This window comes from Erpetoichthys calabaricus, chromosome 18 (assembly GCF_900747795.2).
Source record: "Erpetoichthys calabaricus chromosome 18, fErpCal1.3, whole genome shotgun sequence".
NCBI lineage: Eukaryota > Metazoa > Chordata > Cladistia > Polypteriformes > Polypteridae > Erpetoichthys > Erpetoichthys calabaricus.
Genome location: NC_041411.2, coordinates 49,161,256 through 49,177,380, shown reverse-complemented (window position 1 = coordinate 49,177,380; position 16,125 = coordinate 49,161,256). Strand labels below are relative to the sequence as shown.

Sequence of the window (16,125 nt, the reverse complement as noted above, 5' to 3'; positions counted from 1 at the left end):
CTTCACAGTTTAGCAGCCTTGTCTGCATCTGGCTGAGGGAAGTCCCTCCATTAAGTTCAGCAGGCTGACATACCTTCCTTGCATGCCCACCTATTTATCATTACCATCTTTTATTTCATCATGGTGATTTCAGTCCCACCATCCTGAATTTGGGTCCCAGCACTGCCATCTCGGGGAGTTAAGTAGCTGGGAAGGAGAGAGACACCTGAAGGAAATACTGAGCAGAGACAGGAAGCTATAAACTATCAGACCAGCCATGTTTGTGCCATTCACCACAGATTAGCTATTAGGTGATAAAGTGGCAAGAGAGAAGTGTCTCTCATTACAGTGTAGCAATAAGTTTGTAATTAGTTGACAAAGTACGGCATTAGTAGGCATTACTACCAGATACTTACTGCCTAACTGGAGTAAAGGTGAAGTATGCAATCAGTTGCTTAGTCCATTACTATAGTTAAAACATATGGAAGTGAATGTTTCTCAACCACAATGGTGCACCATGAGAGTTACGCAGGTGTGCCATGGAAATAATAGTGTAGGGCACCTGGGTGTCTAAACCTGAGAGGCACAAGCTCCGCAAGTGGTCGAGATCTGTCTGAGGAGGACAGGGAGAAGCTGGCATAAAAGCAACTGCTCGATTGCTATGTTGCAGACACAGCACTTAAAGTAACTCAGACGCTTCTCCTGGCTGCTAGAGTCCATCTGAGTGAGTGTGTGGTAGCCAGCGAGCCTCAAAATGGCAGTAGATAGTGGGCATACAGGTTGCCTGTGGGGCAGAGTGGTGGACAAAGCAGCTGGGAAATGCCAGCAAAGTTCTCACTGAGTGCCATGTCAGTGAACGCTGATCTTGGAGCTGCATCTTTACTGGCTTTTCCTGTAGTCGCGCCTCTTCGTACAGTTGAGCACATGTATGAGATATAATGTGTTTGTGGGTAGTAGAATAGCGGTGTGCCTTGGGGTGTTTTTGGATACAAAACATGTGCCAAGATAGAAAAAAGGTTGGTAAACACTGGCATATGACAACATTGCCTTGTTAGACTACTCTAGAGCAAGTAATTACTAAATAATTGCACAGTAATAGGAGTCATGTATAATGTCTAAATTCAAAGAAACTATCTGTATTTTAGCTCTGTTGTTGTGACATGCAGAATCTGAAGATTATTGTATGACGGAACATATTAACACAAAGCAAGAATAATAATGAGGGGCAAAGCAAACAGATCCAAAAAGTCAAATGGAACAGGCTACCAAGTTATGAGGGCAAAACAAATATCCAAAGCAAAGAAGAAAAGGAATTCAAAACCTAAAACAAAACCTGACACTAGGGCCTCCTTGGAATAGAAACTAACAAGCACTGCATTTTTAAAAGCTCAAATAAATATCTACTGAGGGATAATGCATAACGGAACCGCCGCCATTTTTATATCGTCACATCTTCAATGCTTTCTATTCTGGATTTGGCAGGCTTTTCCTCGTGGATTATTTGATTAAGTGTTTTGTGATGGTGCTCCTTTGATAAAGATGTGATGCCCCGTTGCCTGTAGCTTTGGCACCTTCCTAAACCTGGGTCATTGATCGTAATGATCAGGGTGGACTAGCGCAATGAGGACACATTAACAAGCAAGGCTGGTGCGTCAGAAGTGTTTAGTGCAGTTTATATACAGTGTCCAACAAGAATTAATGTGCAGCTCAACAGTAAATAGTGCTTCCATAATTCACAAATTCTCATCATTAAAAATAGAGATCAATAAACAATAAGAAAGAAAATCACTCCTCCTTCCATAGTGCCAAACTTGAACAGTCAAGTCCAAAGCAACCTCTGTAGCCCCATTGTCGCAACGTCGCTCCCAGATGAAGCCCATGTCGTCTTCCCCCCCCCCCATTGCTGCGATGTCTCAGATTGCACCTCTCACTCTTTGCCTGCTCCATCAGTATCCGCAGAGAAAATCTTGGGTCCTAGCAGCACACATCTTTTCTGTAAAGACTCGGCAGCACCCTTTTCATTGCCTCAGCCTCAGTCCTTCTCCAACTAGAAATGATCAGCAGTTCTGATGGAGCCCTTCCTGCACTCCAGGTTGGTATACACACGTCACTGTTCTAAAACGATTGATCATTTTCTTATTTTTCCTTTACTCTCCGTTCCCATCCGTCCTGTTCAGTAGAGTGTCAGTGAGGAATAGCTGAGCCGATGACGCCTGCATGTTAAAGCAGCAATCGTCTCATTTTCCCATTGAACACCCCACAGCCGCATGGCTTCACAGCAGCACACACCCACACACGTAGGCCTGAGCCACACAGTTTTTTATTTAAAATCCTGCACTGCCACAGACCCCAAATGTGCAGCACCACATTCTGTAACTAATAATTGGTTTATTGAAAAGCGGACACAGAGTATGCCTTATATATGATGAAAGGTTTACTTGCTTAAATCCAGTAAGCAGGTGTTTGTCCCCGTATCTAATAGGATTATCCATCCGTTTTATGACACCAAAACAGGCCTGCGCTTTTCATCGATTGCAAGACAAGAACCAGCCCTGGACTGGAGGTGCGTCAATGAAACAAATACAGATTTAAAGTGGGGAACATGCATCACTTTGAGTATCTGGGGGTGTGCTGAGCACGGCGCTCTTTAAATTATGTAATGGTGGTGTAGCAGACTCTCCATGTACCATACAGTGAGAAATCAATGCATAGACATTTTATTTTAAATAACGAAAGCTGCCAAGAGTAATCATTTGAATAAATAAATAAATAAAGAAGGGAGACAGAGTTAAGAATGAGGTAAAATGAAACTAAAATAACTGAAATCATCTGTACATTATACTAGAACCATGCTTTAAATCATTCTGCCAAACCAAATGTTCATTTTGTGTGACTGAGAACACTAACCTACTCAGTTCTGGTTCATATCTAACCTGGCAGCATGACAGACAAGCAGGACAGGCAAGCCAGTCCACCTCACACACAGCAAATGCTTTTTGAGAACTCACACACACACACACACACACACACACACATGCACTAAGGCACAGGTGTCGAACTCCAGTGCTCGAGGGCCGCAGTGGCTGCATGTTTTCATTCTAGCCATCTTCTTCTTTAGTGAGCTGTTTTTACTGCTAATTAACTTCTTTTGCTTTAGTTTTAATTAACTTGACTCGGGCCCCTTGTCTTTTTCCTTAATTAGTAGCCAAACAATAATGAGACATCAAACAAGCCACCATATGACCAGCTCACCTGTGCCCATCACACAATATCTAAAAACAAATAAAGGTGAAGGTCTCAGTAAGGCTGATCTCTCAGGTCACCAAAACATTTTGACAATTGTTCTTAGAAAAAAACAGAAAAATCAACAGATTTGGAAATGTCTGCTGTGGCAGAATGAGAGCAGCAACAAGCCATTGAATTAAATAACGGGCTTAATTAACAGTAAGAATCGGCTTCTCATTAAGAGACTGTTCGGAGTGGAATTGGTTGGAGTTTGAAATTCCAGTTTAGCTGGTCATCTGTTGGGTTGTTTTCACATCTCATTTCTGTTTGGCTGGCATTTTAATGAATTAATAATTTGATTACATCTTGCCTGAAGAAGGGGCCTGAGTTGCCTCGAAAGCTTGCATATTGTAATCTTTTTAGTTAGCCAATAAAAGGTGTCATTTTGCTTGGCTTTTCTCTACATTTTAATGAAGAAAGGAATCAATTCAGAGGACTGACTCCTTAAAAACAGGCTATTGAAATGAAGGGAAAAGGAGTTAATTAGCAGTGAAAACTGGGCACTGATTAGGAAAAGGGTTCGAATGAAAACCTGTAGCCACTGCGGCCCTCAAGGTGCACTAAGGGATCAGAGCTCAACAATAACCATTGTGCCACCCTCCACATATTCTGTCAGTTAATTTTTTGTGTCCTGTCACTCTGCTCACACCATTACTAACATCCTCATTCCTTTCCTGCACGCTAGCACGTTCATCACTTCCATTTTAATTTCAAAGACATGTAGAGATGGCAAAGATTAAAAATAACACAAAGATGCCTATTCATTCTATATGGAGGTCTGTCAGGAAATCCTCTGATTGCTTTACTAGTGGTTACTGCCTGGATGGTCTATAATAAAGTGTTGGCTGAATAGCAGAGGAAGGGAAGGAATGACTGCATGTCCGGCATCAGGCTCTGACCATGTTTCAATTTCTTAGATTAAAAGCACTGCAAAGTAAAACAAGGCCAATCTTTTGATTTTAGTGACCCACCTGAAAGTGTTTTTGGTGCCACGTAAACAGGAAACATTTCCAGTAATAATGAGGGTTTGATTTCCAAGGAGTTCGTTCTGTATAAGGAGGCTAAGAAATGCTTGTGAGATGCACTTTGTTATGACAAACATGTTAGCTTTACCAAAACAAGTCCTTGAACCCCAGTTTTACATTAGGGTTTACCTCTCTAAAATGAACAAAACATACAGTTGTGTGAAAAAGTAAGTACACTCCATTTTTACTTTTACAACTTCGAATCATTTTATCAGGGATGAACTGGCGTCCAGATCAGGATGGACCATGCTTGCTTGTCTGGCTATCAGGCCATTATAATGGAAGGTCAGCAAGGGGGCTTCCGATATTCCCTTTCTGTGCCAGGATGTCGCAGCAGTAATTACCCTGGGGCTGGCATCCCAGCAGCCACGGAGGTACACCCTGCCTGGGCCTGAGAGGCTGGAGGGACAAGGACAGTGGGTGACTGCCTGCTATTAGCAGAGCATGTACACTGGCTAGAAGCATCCCATCTGGCAAGCCCCGCTATGGATACCAGCAGTGCAGCATGGAAGTTGTAGTCCCAAGGGGCTGCCCTGCCGGGTTTTGTAAGCGCCACCATGGAGACCTGTTGGATATCCTTGCACAAAAATCAGGTGTGGTCCTGACCAGCCCGGAAGTTGTTTCTGGAGGCGATTGGTTGAGCGCTGGAAGTACTCCTGGGTCAGGTGTTAAAAGAAAGTTCTCCACCCTGGAGTCAGGAGAGTGGTTAGGCAAAGCTCATCTGGGAGAAGTTAAGGAAAGGAAGAGAAGGGAATAAAAATGAATCATTGTTTTTTTTCTACAGCTTTGTAATAAGGTATTTGTTAAATAAAGGATTTTATTCTAACCTGGGACTGTGTTTGTAGCAATTTGTGTCAGGAATTTGGGGCTTTGGTACCCCCGCTAGTGGCAACAATGTAAACAGTATCTTTTGTTTAAGGTGATGTAATTGGGGAAAAATGAAAATTTGACTTTGCAATTATTTATTCAATGAAAAATGAACAGATGTGCCATTTCCCTATGTGGAAAAAGTAAGTCCAGCTTTGGATGTAATGGCAGGTACTGCACCCTCAAGTAGGCACTTCCTATAACTGTCAAGCCATCTCTGACATCAACTGGAAGAATGTTTTTCTCACTCAATCTTCCATTCAAACTTCTTTCACCTCTGTGATGTTTGGGTGTGTCTTGCATGCACAGCCTGTTTTCAATCTCCCCACAGCATCACGATGGGATTCAAATCCAGGCTTTGACTTGGCCATTCCTGAACCCTTTATTTCTTTCTTTTCAGCCATTCCTTCAAAGATGTACTGGTATGTTTAGGGTTGTGTTGTGTTGCAGGATCTACATTTGGTTGAGCTTCAATCTTCTGATAGATGGTCTCACATTATCATCACGCACCCTCCTGGTACAATGAACAATTCATAGTGGACTCTGAGATGACTTGCCCAGGTCCTAATGCTACCAAACAGAGCCAAACCATGACATCTCTACCATCATACTTTACAGTTGGTATCCGCTTTTCTTGGTCAAATTCTGTCTTTGGTTTTCACCAAACATGTCTTCTGGTATTGTGACCAAATAATTCTATTGTTGCCTCAACCTCCAAAACACATTGGAGCAGAAGTCCTGGTCTTTTGCCTAGGTGTTCATGGATGAACTTTTGTTCTTTTATGTTTACAGTGGCAAGAGCTACAGTACCTGTAGGTCCCGTGATGAAATTCTGGGGTTCTTAGTGACTTCTTTCAACATCTTGTGTTCTGTTCTTGGGCTGAATTTTCCAGGGATGCCTGTTGCTTGAAATGTTTTAGACTTGTAGATGATCTTGCGGACAATCTGAATTGTTTGGAGATTTTTTTAAATCCCTTCACAGAGTCACAGGCTTCAGAACCTGCTCCTGGCTCACCTCCCGTTTAGAGCTAATGTGTGTGGCATCTTTCTAATGGTAGACTTGTGCACTTTGATGTCAACAGTGGTAAGCGCTACCTGTAGGTCCCTTTATGACATTCTGAGGTTCTCAGTGACCTTTTTCAGCATCCTGTGTTCTGCTGTCGTGCTGAACTTGCTGGGGTGGCCTGGCCTAGACAAGTTGGCAAGTGTTTGAAAACTTCTCCACTTGTAGATGATCTTCCGGGTAATTCAAATATTTAGGAGATCTTTTTAAATCCCTTCTCAGACTCAAAGTCTAAAATCTGCTTTTTTAAGGCCTCATAAATGATCTTCTGATCTTCACTTGGTGATAATACATACTTCAATAACAGAGAGCAAACCAATGTAAATGTCTGAGGTTTAAATGAGACAGGTATCGATCAGATCCTCTCTAGTTCTAATCTGGTCTGGTGCACCTAATTGTATTCAGAGTCTTTTAACGTAGTGATAAATGTAAAGGGAGATTTATTTTTTTCCACATGTGAAATTTGCCTTTATGTTTATTTAAATCGTGCAGTAGACTACAAAATATAAAAGTGTCATGATTTTTGTTATCTAAGATCGAATCTTGTTATGACCACATTTGGTAAAACAGGAAAAAAAAGACATTTCATGGGCCATACTTCCTTTTTTACACATCTGCACCTTTTTCCAGCCCACTGAATCCGATTCAGGGGTCATAGCTGTCGACCGTTGAATCCAAATTTCCCTCAACGACTGTTTTATTTATTTATTTATTTTTAAGTCATGCTTGTGACCTTGGGGCTGTTCTGCTTACTTCCTGCTTCATTCTTTTATTTGTGCAGTTTTCTTTTCAAACATTTCCAGCATTTATTAGTTCCACATTTCTGTCCGAAAGCTAAACCAGTCTGGTTCTTCCTGATTACTGCCTTAGTTGTCTTCAGATTCTCTGCTAATTACCTCAGTAGTACGCCATTAGCAAAGCTAATTGTGGGTTTGCGACTTAATTTAATTTTTATGCAGAGCTTGAAATCATTTCCCATCCATGTTCATCAGCCTGAATTTCCAGGAACAACCAGAGAAATGCCAAACTAAATTTGCATTATGTCAAGAAGAAGGCCACTGTTTAGTGAGCACTGAACTGCCTTGCCTCGAGCACTGGGTTGTGGTTTAAGACCAAGCCACCTGTAGCCTCGCCTCCCATGTCCTTTTGGAAAGCAGAGAGCAGACCACTTGCAATACTTGTGCATTCTCGGTGTATACAGGGCAGCAGGCTACCCTCTGCCGATTCACACGGAGTTCATCTGTTTTTGAGAGGTCAGCCTTGCATATAGACATTTGAAATCTTGCCATTTATGACAACCTTTAGTTTTATTACAGAAAACTTCACCAAGATGCCACAATATTCTCAGATCTGGCTCTGATGACGATGTCACAGGGTTGACGAGGAATTGAGAGAGACATAAGCTTGGGCACGTGCAGAATTGTCTGTCCATTTATAAAATAGGCTTAGTCTAATTTCAGGAGCTTTCATAATGTTTCGAAATATTGTAAAGAATTTGAAAACAAAAAGAGAAACAAGTGTTGAGGTCCCAAAGGACACCCCATTTAATCAAATCGTCCAAAGGACAGAAAAGGGATAGAAAACATACACGCGATAAAAATAGATGCAAAAATGAAAGAAAAAAGAGGTGTGGAGCTCCGAATTCCTCCAAAGCTGGTTCAGTTGTGAAGGCCTACTTTTGAGGGTTTGCGTAAATCAAAAAGTAAAAGCAATTTGAAAATTATGTGGTGACTGCGGTGGATAGAAGTTGATGCCGTACAACACATTCATGATGGCTTATAGGGGGTTCAAACACGTACAGGACAGCACTCTGCCATTAGTCTAGGTGAAGCCACGCTCCAATGAACATGGACACTCCACTGCGGGATTGCACCACTGTTGAACCAACATGCCATAGTGACACAGAGGGAGTGAAACCAAAGAGTGTTGGCTCAGTAAGTGAAAACAGCACGACTCAATGAAAAGTTTATGAAAGGTTTAAAGCGGGAAGAACAAGTGTAACCGACAGCTGCAGTTTGAACATCTTCCACATCCCCCTTACAGCCCTAATCCAGCATCTATACGACTATCATATCTTCAGCCCACTTAAAGAGAGAGGCTCTACAGGGTCGCAGGTTTACCTATGATGATGAGATTAAGGAAGTGGTGCAAACCTGGATTGGGAGCAGCTGGAAAGCCTCTTCTCCCATGGAATGAAGATGTTACTATTTTTACAGGGTCTTCTACATGATGAAATGATATTTATGCCCACAATTTCCATTAACCCTACTAATTACCAGTTTGTGTTGAAAAGAATATAGTTTCCTGTAAAATTTGGTTTTGCAATAACAATCAACAAAAGCTATACTTTGAAACGGGGGCTCTGGCAGATTCTGCGATCACACAGTAATTCCGAAATGGGGTGTGAATCAGTAGCCTTGTGCTTTACAGCTCAGTGCCTTAACCTCTCCGGCCAACCGTTCCAGTGCTTTGAAGTCCAGTGCAGTTCTGTAACTCTGAATTGAGTTGTTAAATCTTTGCGTAAACCTTCACCATCCTTGGTGACACAAAGGCTATTTCTCAAGGTATGTGGATGAACTGTTTTTATCATAAGAACTTTGATGTGAAGAGACTATTCAGCCTAACAAATCCTGTTAATCCTATCCACCTAATTTCTCCATAATAACTTCAAGTCAAGTTTTGAAGGTCCATATAGTCCTAAACTTCTCACTACTGCGTGCTAATTTATAGTATGTATTTTACTTATGTGTCTATGAATCTCCGTGTGAAGACAAACTTACTAATATTTGTGCAAAATTTACCCTTAAAAAGTTTCAAACTCATTTTAAAGTAAAAGCTTGGATCCACTGTACTAATTCATTTCAAAATTTTAAACACTTCAAAAAGTTCATCTCCTTATAAACATTCATCCATAACTCATCCCGTGCAGTCCTGGAATCGGCCCTTTTGCTCTTCTCTGGAGTTTATCAAGTGCTGCTTTGTCATTTCTGTAGCCCAAAGACCAAGGCATTACTAGCCTCAAATTCAAACAATTTGAAAACTTGGATCATTTTAAGACAAATCTATACTTGTTTTATTTGCTGCAGCTTTCCCCTTGCCACTGTGTGCATCTTGAAACAAGATAGAAGGACAGTGATGTTAAATTCAGTAGAGTAGCGAGTTTCTTGCATTGTTCCACCTTAACACAGAAGACATATTTCTTTTGTAAATAAACATTTAGTAGATGTAGACAGGGTCAAAGCTAAGAAGTAATTTTGTTGAGTAGGTGAGAAAATAAATCTTAATTCTGTCTGTGATCAATCAGTTAGAACTGACATAAAATATATTTCAGGGAGTGTTCAACCCTCCTTCGCTGCTACACCCATTGTCACAGAAGAATGAAGCCTGAAGCATTGGGCTGATGCACACATATTGGCTGTGTAATGGTACTATTGTGACCTGTACCTTTTACTAATCTGTTTTGTTCTATCATCTATCTATCTGTCTGTCTGTCTATCTATTGTGGACCACAAACCTGACACAGACAGATGTGGGACACAAGTTCAGGGCTTTTTTTTTTTATTTTCCTTTTCCCGTGGGAAACAGGGGAAGGTGTACAGCACAGTTCCAACACAAGCACCAAACAGTTTCTTTTCTTTCTCTGTCCGCCTCCACTCCTCCTGGCAAGCTTCATTGTCTTCCTCGTGACTCTGACTCCCTGAGTAGTAGCTGCTCGCTCCTTTTATAAGGCACCCGGAAGTGCTCCAGGTGCTCGTTGACCTTATTCTGGCAGCACTACAACGGCTCAGCAGTAGCTGCAGCACCCCCTGGTGGTGCCAACAAAATCCAACAGGGCTGCACCAAACTCCAGCTCCCATGGAATCCTGCGGTAGTTCAAGGCACTGCTGCAACCCAGGGGGGCTGCCACCCAGCGCTCCAGGGGATATAATGCTCTGGATACACTCCCTCGCCCAGCATAGAGGTGTCCCAGCCGGGCAAGGGCCCCGGCCCTATGCCACACTGTCTGTCTGTTATATAGTGCCTTTCATATGTATCTATTATACAATGCCTTTTACAGTATATCTATATATTTGGTAGACCCCCTGTAAAAGGAGATCCACAGTCTAGATCTATCATTTAGTTATAAAGTTGAAGCACTGGCAGGTGAACTGAATTGCTCAGGTTCAGACAGTAACCCACTGGAGAGGATTGATGTAACATCTTTGCTACTTGGCCACACTGCGTAACCTCCTTGGTGTTCTATTTACCCCCGGAAAATCAACTGAAAAATTTTGCTTTTTTTTTTTTTTTTCAGCAAGAAAAAAAATGTTACGTTTAACAGAAACATGTACTGTAAATACCAAAACGTCAACATAAATACAGAAGGAAAGATATATCTAGTGTCCACTGCTGTACTGATGCAGATTTTGTGCACATCCTTTGTGTGACATGTTTTTAGACAGTCACCAATGCACAGTTTGACGTTGTAATAGAGACAGTACAAACGTGTTTCATTGTGCAGTTTCCTTCAAATATTTTTTCTGTTGTTTGCTTATGAGAGGGTAGAATGTCGGTGCCTAATCTGAATGATCGACGCACTCTTTGTGTTATTGTAGGCTACCACAGCACAAGCCTTAGTGACTTCCACATTTCTCTCATACAAACATTAAGAGTTGCTGCATTGTGAACAGTACTTAGGCAGCGAACATCTTTCTTGGCCTTCTACTTCATCACAATCATTTCGCCTTTTTGCCACACACCTACTTCCACCCTGGTGAACCTTCATGCACCCTTAATCGCTAGGCATATCGTGGTGACTCTGTTGTACAGTGCTGTCTGTTTCAGTTTCTTTGTCAACGTCTGATTACCAGTTCAAATTGTCCTCACTATTTCTTGAATTAACTAGTGGTTCATTTTCTGTTTGTTCTAAAACTGACTTTCCAGCTTTTCGTTTCCACTAATTGTGTGTTTTAATTGAAAGCTCTGTCCCACTCTTGAATATTGATGATTTTGTCTTGGTAGAGTAATGTATTGCTCTACTTTCCCTTATTGTATTATTAATATGTAGCCTTTGTCAGAATGCCTCAGATAGCACAGACTTACCACTGTTTATAAAGTATTATAGTATATAACTTATCCCCACCTTAACTCCTACATCTATAAGCTCAGGCAATTAGGTGTAGTAAAAGACAAGAAAAAGTTAAGTTACAACTTAAACAATGTATTTTTGATAATATTCATAAATAATAACAATATGCAAAGTACATTTAAATATTGGCAACCATACAACCTGATTAAATGGTGATGTGTAATTTCAGGCGGCGCACAGACTTTTTAGTTACTTAAAAATGTCTCTAGTTCATTTGTGGTCAGCTTTCAGCCACATGTCTGTTCAACGTGGCTGCCGAGCTGTGCTCTCCATTGTGTTGTCCTTTCAGTTCATGGTGTGATGGTCTTCATCAGTTGTTAGTAAGAGAGATACTTCATCATCAGAGGTTAGTAAGAGAGAGAGAGAATGTGGTTGAACAAGCAGATTTATAGATTCTCTGTCCAACCCCTAGAGCCAATAGGACGTCATGGTACTTAAAAGCTTCTGATCCAAGCCAATTCCAAACAGCCATAATTCAGACCAATGGGGGAATACAACATCTTAAAACCTGCCACCCCCCAAGACCATATGTCTTTACTAGACAAAGAACCCATTTCGACAACATAAGATGAAACGGACACGAGTTTGTGTCAGCAGTGTATGAAGAACAAATGATAAGTAACAAAGAAGTTGTTTTGTAATGATTGTAGTCCGCTTTTCTCATTACTGTACAGGCTTGTACTGTTAGTTGATGAATTTTAGTTGATGAATTTTCCAGGCCTATAGTATAATATTGAATGATGAATGTTCCAGTACAATATGGAATAGTAATAAGTATAAGCACCACAAACCTGATATATAGGTGTATTGAATGAATGCGTAATTGAATCAGAATGCGTAATTAGGCCTCGAGCTGTAGTCGAAATTGCCTTTCAAGCCTCTAGAGCTTTAATTGAAGTCGCCTTTCTCTTTGAATGTTTGCGGACATAAATCCGCCGCCTGCCGCGATGTTGGGGTTGGATGTCAGTCTCGTAAAGCTTTTCGGGCAGCTGCGCAGAAGGCGACTGCGCATTCGGCTTCAGACGTGCGCAGAAGGCGACTGCACATTTGGCTTCGGATGGACGTGAGCGAGCGAGTGAGTGAGTGAGTGAGGAGGCAAGCAAATTATATATTAAGATGGCTATCTTGCAGGGGTTGAAAGACTCTAGCAGAGAAACACTCGCCAAACTGGTTTAAGGCACATCCGCCCCCAACTCTGTCGTAAAATTCAAAGAGACTAAGTCGTTAAAGGGGGGTAAACATGAATGCTTCTCACTAATGTAACATTGCTTTGCCTAAATTACAAATAAAGACATAACAAAATATTTATCAAGTTATATGCAAAATCTTACATCACAACAATGATTATATTCATGGTTTTTTGCAGTATGTTATTTTATCCACTACATGTCAGCAGAATATATTCCTGAGCGTTATTTGGGCTTAACGCTCATGGTTTACCATTTTTACATAGGATTCCAAGAATTGCATGACTGGGGGTTAATGCCAAGAAGGTTAAGAAAAGTGTGAACAAAGCTCTAAAACTAACTGACAAGGTCAGCTTTGAAATATTAGATGGTCACCAACACAGCCTGGTGTCACAATTGGGACAATCCAAGCGTGTTTCTTTGCTCTTTTTTCACAGTAGTGCATGTGAGCTACCAAGCTGAGGAGGGCACAGCCACAAATGAAAACATAGCCAAATCCACAGAAGTGTATGCTCCCGAGTTAGAAAAACAAAAAAGATAAACTTGTCGTTATGTAAGACTATCTGATGTCTCACTGAGTCAGTCAGTACAAAAGAAGCCACACAGTTAAAGTGTTGGGTCTCCCCTTTAAGATTTTTTGATTTCTCTAAGAATAACTCAAGTGGAATGTCACAATTTCCTTGTTCTTTTGTCTCAATATAACAAGGTAGCTTCAAGGCCAAATCTATTCTCATTATTCTCATTGAAATCTTTCTGTGGCCCAGCCCTTAGTTATTGGTCTCTGGGTAGATACATACTTCTTTTAAAATGAAGTAATTTTTCAGATTTTTCCTTTTCTGAACAATTAACAGCTGTTCACAATGGTTGCAAAAATTATTAATAAAGAATTCTGCTAAATTTACCATTGGCGCAAATAAAGTACTTCTGCCTACCTGAATTGTTTCACCATTTAGTGGTGGTCCTATAAAAAGGTGCCATAGGAGAATGTCGTGATTAGCACATGCAAGTGAGAGCTTCACTGCGCTCTGTAAACCCATAAATGGGTAACAGAAGCTGTTGGCCAGTACCAGTTCTCAGGAAGTGTCTATAAAACAGCAAAAAGAGCTCTGCCAAGTCACATGAAATCCTCAGGCTAATGGTAGAAACGGCAGTGAAACATGTGATGAAGCAATGAATAAAATCAGAAGCCTGAACCAAACTTTGGGAAACTGTTACTGAGAGTCTTCTGTTCTTCATATGATAAAACCCACACTGACCTTGAGGTTATTAAAATTACTTTTGCTTTGAAAAGCAGGAAGTATTGTAAAAAAAAAATGTAAGAAAATGCTGTCTAAATCTCAGACGTCCCTGCTTTGATATTTAGAATTGACATCTTTCACAACATTGGTGTTTCATCTGGGGTTGGTTCCTGCATGTTCTCCCCATGTCTTGGCTTTTACTCCCACATCCTAAAGATAGTGTATGCTGATTTTCATTGGCAGGTCCAAATTGGCACTGTGTGGGTGTGTAATCTGTAGTAGACTTTTATACCAGTTCAGGCCCTAAATTGGGTTAAGACGGTTCAACATTGAAACATGGTTAAACTGAATCTTACACACATGCCATTGGAACAGATTCTAGCCCATCACTCCCCATTACTGGAAAAATCAAATCAAGAAAATCAGCAGATTCTTCTTCTTCCCTTCCCGCTTATCCAGGCTCCAAAATGGAAGCTTGGTTAAAAAAATCAGTAGATTAATCTTAACAATTTCATGCAGTTAATATTCATGTTGCTATATTTTGTGGTGGTGTGGTGAACATAACTGATTCACAGTGAAAATGTGAAAGGAAATTCTCAAAAACAAATCCTATTACTTCCGGACACTTCTCACATATCAAAACATTTCTAGTATGGCTACTAGTCATGATTGAACCCCATTGAATATGCTTTACCTCGAGTTCAGTGGAAATGTTTGGGAATTTCACTAAACTCGGTAAACGCATTGAATCAGTGATGAAGTAGAAACTGAACTAGCTTTGACTGGATTATAATGGTGCAATGGTAATTTGTCTGTGATGGTTTGGGAAATATCTGCCAACTATGCTGGATCTGTAATTGTGGCCAAAGATGTGACCTAAGCTGTGAGGTGTGGTAAAAATAATTACTTTAAAAAAAAAAAAATATATATATAATATATGTACATACATACATACAACCCAAAGAACCAGGCAGGAGGAAGCTTGTCCATTGCATCTTTTATTTCTCATAATGAAGAGGGATACTTTCCGAATGGTCACAAAGTAAAGACAGAGTCTTACTTATAGGTAACTGAATTTACATAACATTGCTGAATTAATGCTTACTCTGATTGGTTCACTAGCTTGCATTCATTCACTCTGATTGGCTTAAAGACATGAGGCATTACAGCTGAGAGCTTTATCCAACTTACTTACATACCCCAAAATAAAAGTCTCATTTCAGTATATTCTTGAACCTTACAGCCTTACTGGGTACATGATAGTCAGCCAACTTCTTGAACCATCACCCAGGACCTTCTTGTTCTTTGTTGTTCACTTGACTTTAACAGGTTTCTGACATGTATTAACCCTTTTATACTACTTCTAAGATAGATGCTATGTTATAATATGGGAAGCATACCTCCACACACTTTATGTGCAATATCTATACTACCCCTAAATGACTATGTGACGCCTAAGTCGTTTTTCTTCCACTGCACCACCATGTCTCCTGAAGATAAAATTAAATTTTGATAAATAAGGTACAGGGCTATTCAAAATGAAAGAGCAGATTTCAAAAATTTATTTCAAACAAACAGTAAAAGACAAACACATTCCGCACATCACTGGATAGAGGAAAGTTCAAAGTTTGGTCCTATGGTCCTTGAGGTTGCATGCACTCAACATGAGCACCATGTGTAGCGTGACAAACGTCAAAATGGTAGACCATTTCTTGCCACACAGGAGCCAACTGGTCCCTAGTTACTGAATTCACAGCTTCCTCAATTCGATGTCCCAAATCTTGAAGATTAGCAGGCATAGGTGGAACAAAAACTCTTTCTTTAATGTACCCCCATAGATAAAAATCGCAGGGGGTAAGGTCTGGAGATCTGGGAGGCCATAGACGGATGAGCAAGATCTTGTTGTCCACCTCTTCCAATCCATCATCCTGGAATGGTGTTGTTCAGGTAACGCCGGACCTCCAAGTGGAAATGAGGCAGGGCACCATCTTATATGATGACCAGTGCTTTTATGCATATGTAACCTTCTTCTACGAATTTTTTATGCCACTCGTATATTTGCTTATGATGAGGAAGCTGTTTGTTGAACTGTCGGCGGAATTCATGTTCCACTTGAACAATGGACCCACACTTTGCAAAGTGCAGCATGCAAAATGATTTCTCTTGTGGTGTTGTCGACATTTTACTATAAACGAGAAACCACGCTGTGTGGTATTCACTGGTACTTTTAGGCGGTCTTTTAAATTTTGAACTTTCCTTTATCCAGTGATGTGCGGAATGTGTTTCTGTCTTATACAGCTTGTTTGAAATAAAATTTTGAAACGTGCTCTTTCATTTTGAATAGCATGGTACT

At 40.7% G+C, this 16,125-nt stretch overlaps 1 protein-coding gene across 1 annotated transcript in view; it reads left to right on the top strand.

Moving 5' to 3' along the window:
• LOC114668772 (N-acetyllactosaminide beta-1,3-N-acetylglucosaminyltransferase 2-like) overlaps positions 1-16,125 on the top strand; it is a 67,781-nt gene that overhangs the window by 20,607 nt on the left and 31,049 nt on the right. The window lies entirely within an intron of this gene.